The sequence below is a fragment of the Alosa alosa genome, chromosome 3, assembly GCF_017589495.1.
Source record: "Alosa alosa isolate M-15738 ecotype Scorff River chromosome 3, AALO_Geno_1.1, whole genome shotgun sequence".
Classification (NCBI taxonomy): Eukaryota; Metazoa; Chordata; class Actinopteri; order Clupeiformes; family Clupeidae; genus Alosa; species Alosa alosa.
Window position 1 is genome coordinate 9944815 of NC_063191.1, and position 9429 is coordinate 9954243.

General features: G+C 42.8%; 1 long non-coding RNA gene across 4 annotated transcripts; it reads left to right on the forward strand.

The window, feature by feature from the left end:
- The first annotated feature begins 507 nt into the window (after positions 1-507).
- Positions 508-9065, forward strand: LOC125292405. 4 transcript variants are annotated; one of them, XR_007193182.1, is made up of 11 exons: positions 508-665; positions 1762-1776; positions 2098-2208; positions 3322-3340; positions 3445-3470; positions 3556-3590; positions 3855-3937; positions 4131-4171; positions 4734-4765; positions 4856-4889; positions 8982-9065. It is a non-coding gene; the product is annotated as an uncharacterized LOC125292405 (long non-coding RNA). The 4 variants fall into 4 exon arrangements; XR_007193180.1 differs by having other exon boundaries at positions 3901-3937; XR_007193183.1 differs by having other exon boundaries at positions 3904-3937.
- Positions 9066-9429: the final 364 nt, after the last annotated feature.

Consider the following 9429-nt stretch of genomic DNA (forward strand, 5'->3'; position numbering starts at 1 on the left):
CTGAATGGAAGAGAAATACTAAGATATATTCTGATTTATCCAGCTATAGTGTAATGTAACCTCACTTTCTCTTCCCACATATTACTCTCATCCTCCCACATTCTCTCCATTCTTTTACAGTTCCTGAAATGAGTGATGACTACGAAGGACGTAAGTGTAATTTATTGCTTTGCAATTGCAATTTGGAGTGTTTTTATATAACCTTTTTAAAGTTGACGCCAACGTTAATCTTATAAGGTCAATATGTCGTACTACTCAGGGTTCCTTTTAAATATCATCAGGCTATTGCTCTGTCACTAGCTAGCTGCTTTTTAAAGCTTAACACTGTTTTAAATATCATCAGGCTATTGCTCTGTCACTAGCTAGCTGCTTTTTAAAACAGGATCCTTGCTAGCTGCGTTTTAAATACGCAAATGACACTAAAGGTTATGTGACGTATTATGCCCCATCGCTGTGTCATCAGTCTGTTGTTTGTTTGTGGTCTCACTGTAGATGTTGACATTAACACACACACACATTGCACAATCTCTTCATAAGAGTGTGATCTATCCAGCTATAGTGTGATGTAACCTCTCATTTTCTCTTCCCACATATTAATCTCATCCTCTCACATTTTCTCCATTCTTTTACAGATCATGTTTTGTACGATATGTCTCCAGAAGAGGGTAAGTATAATTTATTGCTTTGCATCTGTATAATATAAACATATACAGCAAGATATAACTAGAAAATGTAATGCCAGAGGAATTACAATAGTGGATGGAAAGCTTATGTTGGTAGGGAGATTCCTGGAAAAAAAAGCATTGAATCACTTAATCTTTGAGTTCATACAAACCATTGTACCAAAAAACCTTGTGTGTCAAAGCGTTCTTGAGATAGATAGATATAGATAGATAGATAGAAACTTTATTGATCCCCAGGGGAAATTCAAGAATATAACACTCAAGGTGTTTTTCACATTGACATTTGACCTCCAACATCAATTCATTTAATCTTTGAGTCCATACAAACACTCATACCAAATTTCAGGCATGTATATCAAGGCATTTTTGAGATATCGCGCTCAGAGAATTAATCTTTGAGTCCATCCAAACACTTGTACCAAATTTGAAGAATATGCGTCAAGCCGTTCTGGAGATATAATGCGCTAAGAATGAGATATGGCTGTGACTTTTATTTTGACAGACGGGAAACACTTAAACAGGATCTGTAGTTTTAGGGAGCGCCAGCTTGTATGCATTAGAAGCTGAGACAGTTGAATTCACAGGTGACACCTGTGCCAGTGTTCTGATTAGCCCGGGAACTTCTCTGGGAGCTTAAAGAGTGCAGCTGGCTTTAGGCCATTATGACATCACAGCCATACAAGTCTATGGGGGAAAAATGAGCTTTTTGACATTTTTAATCCCCTCAAAAAGTATAAACTTTTAAGAAAATCTGAAAAAGTAACTCTCTTGTCCAACTCCAGACCTACACAACGGTTATTTCAACATGTCTACGTTAAGCGGTTAGAGTCACATTCATTCTTGAAAAGGTAAAAAGAAAAGGTTATAATAATAATAATAAGAAGAAGAAGCCAGGAGATTTCAAGATAGTGAATTCCATCCACTATAATAACACTTGTCATTTTTTTGTGTAACTATGTTGACACTGAAGCAAATTGAACCACATATCCAGAGTCATGGTGTAATGTAACCTGTAACCTTTTACTTTTTCTTCCCACTCATTAATCTCCTCCTCTCACACCGTCTTCCTCTTGTGAAGGTCTTCTCTGACATGGTAGGACATTTAATCTGTTGTTTTCCATCTGCGCAGATATTTCCTGGGTCTATATTTTCGATTACAGAACCCTGAAGGGGTCATTGCAAGATACTGTTTTGTGTACATCCAGAAAACATGTGCTTCTTTTACTAAATTGTGTGCTCATTTTACAACATTATGCCCACGTTTTAATTTTTGTAAAATGAACGCTCAATTTAGTAAAAAGTGTGCAGGATTTAGTAAATTGTGCACACAGTTTTGTAAAACGTGAGCACTATTTACTTTGTTACCAATGTCTGCTTATCAGAAATGTAAATAATTAGTATTTTTTTTTTTTAGACATTGCTATGATGTATTCGGTGCTAGATCATGGGCCGTTGTTTTATGGTTTGCTGGGGTCTGGAGTCTGCCTAGTCCTGGGGATCCTTGCAGCAGCAATTGTCTGGTTCAGTAAGTTCTCACTAGATGCACTTTTTGACTAACACCTTGTCAAAAATCAGTTCGACTGCTTTGTTTTCAATTGGGATGGTCTATGGCCTCATTCACACCAGCGGGCTAGTCACTTGCATGCCAGATGCGTTACCACTCTGTTTTCATTTCGGTGTCCATGTCAACAGGTTAGACCATTCACATTCACGCCTTTGTGAGACGTGCAGCTGCAACTTTGAGTCATCTAGAAAATGGAAATGGCGCCTATTTTTCACTCTGGGTGCTGGAAGACATTCTGTGAACACTTGCACGCAACACCACAGCAGTGATGTTACGGACATGCCATGCATTTGGTGTAAACTTTCTGCAAGCAATGCAGTGCTCTGCGGCATCACACGGCTTGATATTTTGAGCAAAATTTAGTCGAACGCCCTGTTTCGCTCAAGTTGAAATTCTATTTTGGACAAGAAATTTATGTCGCAATAGAATAGTATATTTAACAAATTCAGTGTGGTCAGAGAGCCTTCAATGTTTTTGCAACTGTCGGACGCTCACATGCAGTTAGGACTAGATGAAGCTGCTCATTTCATTTTCAATGAATTGGTCATCATCATGTTGCGTGTGTCACGTTTTTGTTCCGTCCTCTGCTTGTCTTCGGGGGCATATTGTAATTTTTCTGCTTCTGGCCATTGAACTATTTTCAGGCAGTGACAAGCATCCTGTGCATATTTAAAGCAAAGCGAAGCAGAGCGTAGATATGTTTCTGAAACGTGCCACAGCTGGTGGAAAAGCAAGCATTGATTAAGGTGGCGGTCATCAGCTTGATCAACATGTCACTAATGCAACGCAACTTGGGTGGAACGCAACACAGACGGAACCCAACATAGAGGTTAAATATTGAGGGGCAGATTCAGTTCTATTTTCTACCAGTTACATCTGTTTGTTTGGCGTCACCTTATGTGTTTTTTGACCAAGAGCTGTGATAGGCCAACTGATTATTTACAGTCTGTTTCCTCATGTGTGCTTGATTTGTCGCTGAAGATCGCTCAGGATAGTTCTGTCATTTCAAGATGTGTATCTGTGAATGTGGTTAGTGAAGTGAATTACAGTGGAAACATTTTGTTTCTTTCACAGAGAGGCGTAAACACACAAGGTAAGACAAGGCAGCACCACACATGTCAAACTCACTGAGAGGCTCAGAACCTGTTTTTGTTTGCAGCAAAAATGCCATTATTTTTTCCTCTCCATTTGACACAGACCACCACATGCCGACCAGAGTAAAAGTTAGTAAATTCACAAACACTCTCAAATGTATTACACTCTTTTTACTGAAATATGACTCACTGTTTCCACTTGCTTTATTTACAGACTCTCCCTTTATCGATCCTGTGAGTTGTAAAGATGTGAGTATTAAGAATAGATTGCATCCGTGAGTAAATGAAGCACTACATTATGTGTCATGTGTTCTAAAAAAAATGATCCTAGATCTTTGATAAGTCAGTCAGCACACCAGGGTTGATCCTTTACTGTATCTTGCTGAACTTGGGGATTACCATTGACAAGATCTCATCACAGATATCTCACTCTCCCGCTCTCTCTCTCACTCTCTCTCTCTCCCACTCTCCCGCTCCTGCTCTCTCTCTCTCTGGAATGAAATACCTGATCAGTGATTGGACAACACCTATTCTGTATCTCTGTGTATCTTTATTCTAGCAGGCTGTGGAGAGTGTTGCACTCATGGATAAATCAGGTGAGAATGGCCTCTCTGACCTTTTCGTTGTCTTCTGTCCTGTAGTCTTTTCCACTTACCCTTGATTTTGATGATGAACATCATGAGGTCAAGGAAAGATATAAAGATGAAAAGTAGCTTCTTCAAGATTGCATGTTGAAGAGATTTATTATTGAATCATTAATGTTTAAATATGTTTTGCCCCGTATTCAAGGTGAAGAGCTCAAAGTGCTTCCTTCCTAAGGACTGAGGACTGTAAGTATGTTTAGTGAATTGATATATCAAAACTCCATACACACCACAGTTTGTTCATTTTTATATATCCGTTACTCACTGGAAATGACTACTAAATAAGAATGTGTATGTTATTAGCAATGTCTTTCCAAATACATTTGGATACTAATTGTATGTCAATATTGATTCTTATTTGCAATATTATTTCTGTTTAAATTTTGTGTCAGTAGCAGTTACTGAACCTTACTCTACTAAAGCTTCAATTACTGAAACGTATTCTTGACGCCACAAACAATGGTCTACCTGTCTACTGTGCTCACATGATCATATCTGTCTGCTGGATACATGTGTAGTATGGCATATTTGATGGGCTTACTCATGTGGACACCAGTAATCTCCACCAGGAAATCTGTTTGAAATATGGATGAATGGTGCATAACATGGTGTGGAGTGTTGACCCAGTATTGGTTATCAGTGACACACTGGCCATTGACTGCCAATAGGCAAATGTTGTCTGTAAGGGATGTGTATTTATTTTGTGATAATATACTAACCCTACAATTATATTGTCCTCTTTTGCTAGACTTGCATGGAGATTCATTTTGGTCTGGAGAAGTAAGCTCTTTCTTACATTGGTTTTGTACATTAACTTCTTATACATTTTTATTGTTATTTTTTTTTATTATTTATCCTTTATTTAACCAGCGGAGTCACATTGAGACAATAGCCTCTTTTCCTGGTGAGCACTGGCCAAGAAAGGCAGCACTTAACTAAAAAGACATCACATACAAAACTAAAACACACAATGTACAACAAATAAACACCATACAAGCCACAAAACAGGCAACATATATGAGTTAAAAAAGACAATGTAAACACATTCACATTGATAACTTAAAGTGTCACATTTTTAAAAAAATCAGAAAGTGTGATGAACATACAGTATCAAGTTTCAACTGTTTCTGAAGTGCATTCCAGGTTGAAGGGCCATTATAACTAAATGCTGTTTTTCCAAAGTCAGATCTAACAATAGGCACATTGAATAGAATGATACTGTTAGACCTGAGGTTATACCTGTTGTTAGCTGCAAGGGGAGAAAACTTCTAAATAAGATAGCAATTCAATAACTGCTTTATAAATCAAAATGAACCGGTGACGCTGCCAATGCAATGATAATGGAGACCAGCCAGATTACATTACATTACATTTGGCTGACGCTTTTTTAACCAAAGCGACTAACAACATGGTAAACAGTAAGTTTTAGAACAATTCTCACAATTTTAGGACAGTTTAAAAAACATTAGAGTACAGTAAGAATAAGTCGTCGGTGAGTGCTGTTTTAACAGTTACTTGTCAGTTTAAACGGCTGGTGAGTGCTAGGATCAGTAAGACTTGTTGTAAGTGTTGCTATGAGAGTAGATGTTCTCTAAAGAGCTGGGTCTTCAGGAGTTTTTTGAAAGTGGAGAAGGATGTCCCTGCCCTTGTAGGAACTGGCAGTGTGTTCCACCAACGAGGAACAACAGATGAGAAAAGTTTGATTGGCTTGAGCGTGCGGTGGGTGGTAGAGCTAGGCGTCGTTCGGGTCAGAGGGCGTGGCGGTCTGGAGGTAGTGTAAGTCTGTATGAGGGCATTCAAGTAGGTGGGAGCAGAACCAGAGACTACTTTGTAGGCAAGCGTTAGAGACTTGAATTTGATGCGGGCCACCATAGGTAGCCAGTGTAGCTGGATGAGCAGCGGGGTAACATGTGCCCTTTGGGTTGGTTGTAGACCAGGCGCCGCCGCGTTCTGGATCATCTGAAGTGGTTTCACTGCGCAGGCTGGGAGACCTGTCAGGAGGGCATTGCAGTAGTCGAAGTCGGGGAGATGACTATTGCCTGAACCAGAAGTTGGGTAGCATCTTGAGTCAAGTAAGTCCTGATTTTCCGTATGTTGTAGAGTGCTGGAAACGGCATGACCGGGCGACTGAGGCAACATGATCTGAGAAGTTTAGTTGGTTGTCGAGAACAACTCCTAGATTTCTTGCAGTCCTGGTCGGTGAAACAGACAGGGAGTCAAATTTGATGTTGATGTCGTGGTGTATGGTAGGTTTAGCTGGGATGACCAGCAGTTCAGTCTTTGAGAGGTTCAGCTGGAGGTGGTGTGCCTTCATCCATGTAGCTATGTCTGAAAGGCAATCCGAGATCCGTGCTGAAACCAAGGGGTCATCAGGTGGAAAGGACAGATAGAGCTGTGTGTCGTCTGCATAGCAGTGGTATGAGAAGCCGCGCTTAACGGATAATCTGTCCCAAGGAGGTGGTGTAGATAGCAAAGAGGAGGGGCCCAGCACTGAGCCCTGGGGACCCCTGTGGTGAGATGGTGAGGTGTAGATAGCTGACCAAGCCATGATACGTTAAACGAAGCGCCCTGTGAGGTAGGATTCAAACCAGGAGAGAGCAGAACCGAGATTCCCATGTCAGCGAGTATAGAGAGAAGGATACGGTGATTAACCGTGTCAAAGGCAGCCGATAAGTCAAGCAGAATGAGTACTGATGTCCGGCGGTCGCCCTGGCTTCTTTTAAGGCTTCTGTTACAGACAGCAGAGCCGTTTAGGCAGAGTGGCCGCTTTTGAACCCAGACTGATTTGGATCCAGAAGGTTGTTCTGTGAAAGGAAGTCAGAGACCTGTTTGGAGACTGCTCGTTCAATGCCTTTGGATAGGAAAGGCAGTAGTGAGACAGGGCGGTAGTTCTCGACTTGGAGCAGGGTTGAGAGAAGCTTTCTTAAATAACGGTGTTACCGGGCCATTTTGAACGCTGTTGGAAATGTGCCGGAGGTTAGCGAGGCATTGATCACATGTGTGATTGCTGGGGCGATGGTCGGGCTGATGGACTGAAGTAGGCTCGTAGGTATAGGGTCCAGCGAGCATGTGGTAGGACGGCTGCATGTCAGGAGTCTGGACACTTCACTCTCGAGAGAGGCGTGAATGCTGAAAAAAAGATGTTCCAGCAGTCCCTAGAGGTTGTAGGAGTCGCGGTATTTGAGTCAGATCGTTGAGTGGGCATGTAGAGAATTGACTGCTGATTGCCGCCACTTTGTTTGTAAAAAATGAGGCGAGGGTATCTGCAGTAAGGCTGGATGGAGGAGGAGGCAGCTGAGGGTTGAGCGATTTGAAGGTTGAGAAAAGTTTTCGAGTGTCTGTAGCTGTTGATTTTGTCATTGTAGAAAGCAGTCTTAGCAGCAGTGATGCTGGCTGAGAAGGAGGTCAGGAGTGTCTGGTAGTTTTGAGGTCGTCAGCTAGTTTGGATTTGTGCCATTTCCTCTCCAGCGGCTCTGAGTTTGGCGCCTGGCGTCGGAGGGTATCATTTAGCCATGGATGAGAATGTTTGGATCGAGCTGGCCTTGTGGTAAGAGGGCACAGCTCGTCTAGACACGAGGTCAGTGTGGAGCAGAGCGAGTCAGTGGCCTCATTAACCTCCAGAGAGGAGAAGGTGTTGAGTGGAGGTAGACCGGAGGCAAACCACAGAGGAGAAGTGCGTTGGAGACAGGTTCGAGCGTGACCATCGGGCTGAGGAGCCGGAGGCTGTTCTGTCAGGCTGACGTTGAACTGGATGAAGAAGTGGTCAGAAAGATGGGAGGCGTCACCATGAGGGTGTCTGTGCTGCAGTTCCGAGTGAAGATCAAGTCAAGCTCTTTGCCAGCTTTGTGAGTCGGTGGGCTTTGAACCAGTTCGAGGTCAAAGGAGTGGACTAGGGCCAAAAAGTCCGCTGAGCCTGGGGCATCTAAGTGGATGTTCATATCACCGAGAACAAGAAGTGGACAGTCATGCTCAGGGATGGAGGATAGCAGAGTGTCAAGTTCGTCAATAAAGTCGCCTAGTTGGCCTGGAGGGCGGTAGATGACCAGCACGTAGAGTTTTGCTGGGGCGATCACTGTGATGGCATGGAATTCGAATGAGACATATTTGTTTGAAGGCAGTAGCGGGGTGAATTTCCATTTGTTGGAGATCAGCAGGCCCGTCCCGCCTCCTCGTCCAGATAGGCGAGGGGTGTGGGATAGTGTAAGGTTAGTGGAGAGTGCAGCCGGGGTGGCAGTGTTCTCTGGTTTGATCCAAGTCTCAGTGAGAGCAAGGAGTTCCAATGAAAGGTGGTTGGCATAGCCAGCTATGAAGTCCGTTTTGTTGACTGCGGATTGACAGTTCCACAAGCCCATGGAGAAGGAGGTTTCTGTCAGTGAGGACCGTTTAAGTTCCTGGAGGTTAAGGCGATTTCTGCCCCTTTTGGCATGATGCCGTTTTCTGCAATGGCCGGTGATAACAGATATGGTGGAATGGCACAATTTGCCTTTGTCGGTGCTTGTGCTCGGTGAACTTGCACAGGTAAACTTGCTTGTCTTGACCGTGTCCGTCTTAAACGAGGGCTGCCGCTTATGCTGACGCTTCAGCAGCAGCCACTATTGTTATGCTGATAGGAATTGCATGCAGCTGTCCTCGTGTCTCACTAATGATGAATCAGCGTAGACCGCCCTCTGACGTTCGCACAGCTTAGATTGTTCAAAAGGGTGTTAATTACTGTCAACTGAAAGTCCGCTCGCTCACACCGACCGAAACTCACAGTTTCAAGTAGCCTCCTCCCTCAGCTGTTCCCAAACGCCCAGAGTCCAATTCTAAACAATTGGAGAGGATTGGCCAGTAGTAGCCTATGTGTTCTTGCTTTCTCTCTCCCAACTCACTGCAGTTGTTATCTATATCAGATAAAGTGTATAAATTACAATGATGTGTAGAGTACTCTGTTTTAGTTATAGGCACTGTTTGTTTCATAAACCCTTTGTGATGGTTGTTTTATTCTGTCTTGTAGGCCTTTGCCAGACAACGAACATCGCACCCTGTTTGTGACCTTTGTGAAGCCTTGTGCAGTGAACATACAACCTCTGTGAATGAACAACCTATTATGGCGACCTATGCTTTGTGACTAGGCCTCTTGATTTTTTGAGCAGTACTTTACAGTACCTGCCAACACTCCCGTTTTTCCTGGGTTTCTCCCGTATTTCAATGTAATCTCCCGGCGCCCCCGTTTTGTTATTTTTCCTGGGAAACTCCCAGAATTTGCATGACCATCAAACTTTTTTTTTTTTACATCACGCATCCATACATTTTTCTGTTAGTCTGACATTTCCCGGGTTGCCAAATTGGGTATGATATACACCCTACACATAGCCTACACAATGACACCTTCAATTTCAACCCTTTTGTCATAAAACCTGGCAACCCAAAACCCAAGCGCACACTGCGCAGCCACTGAGTCT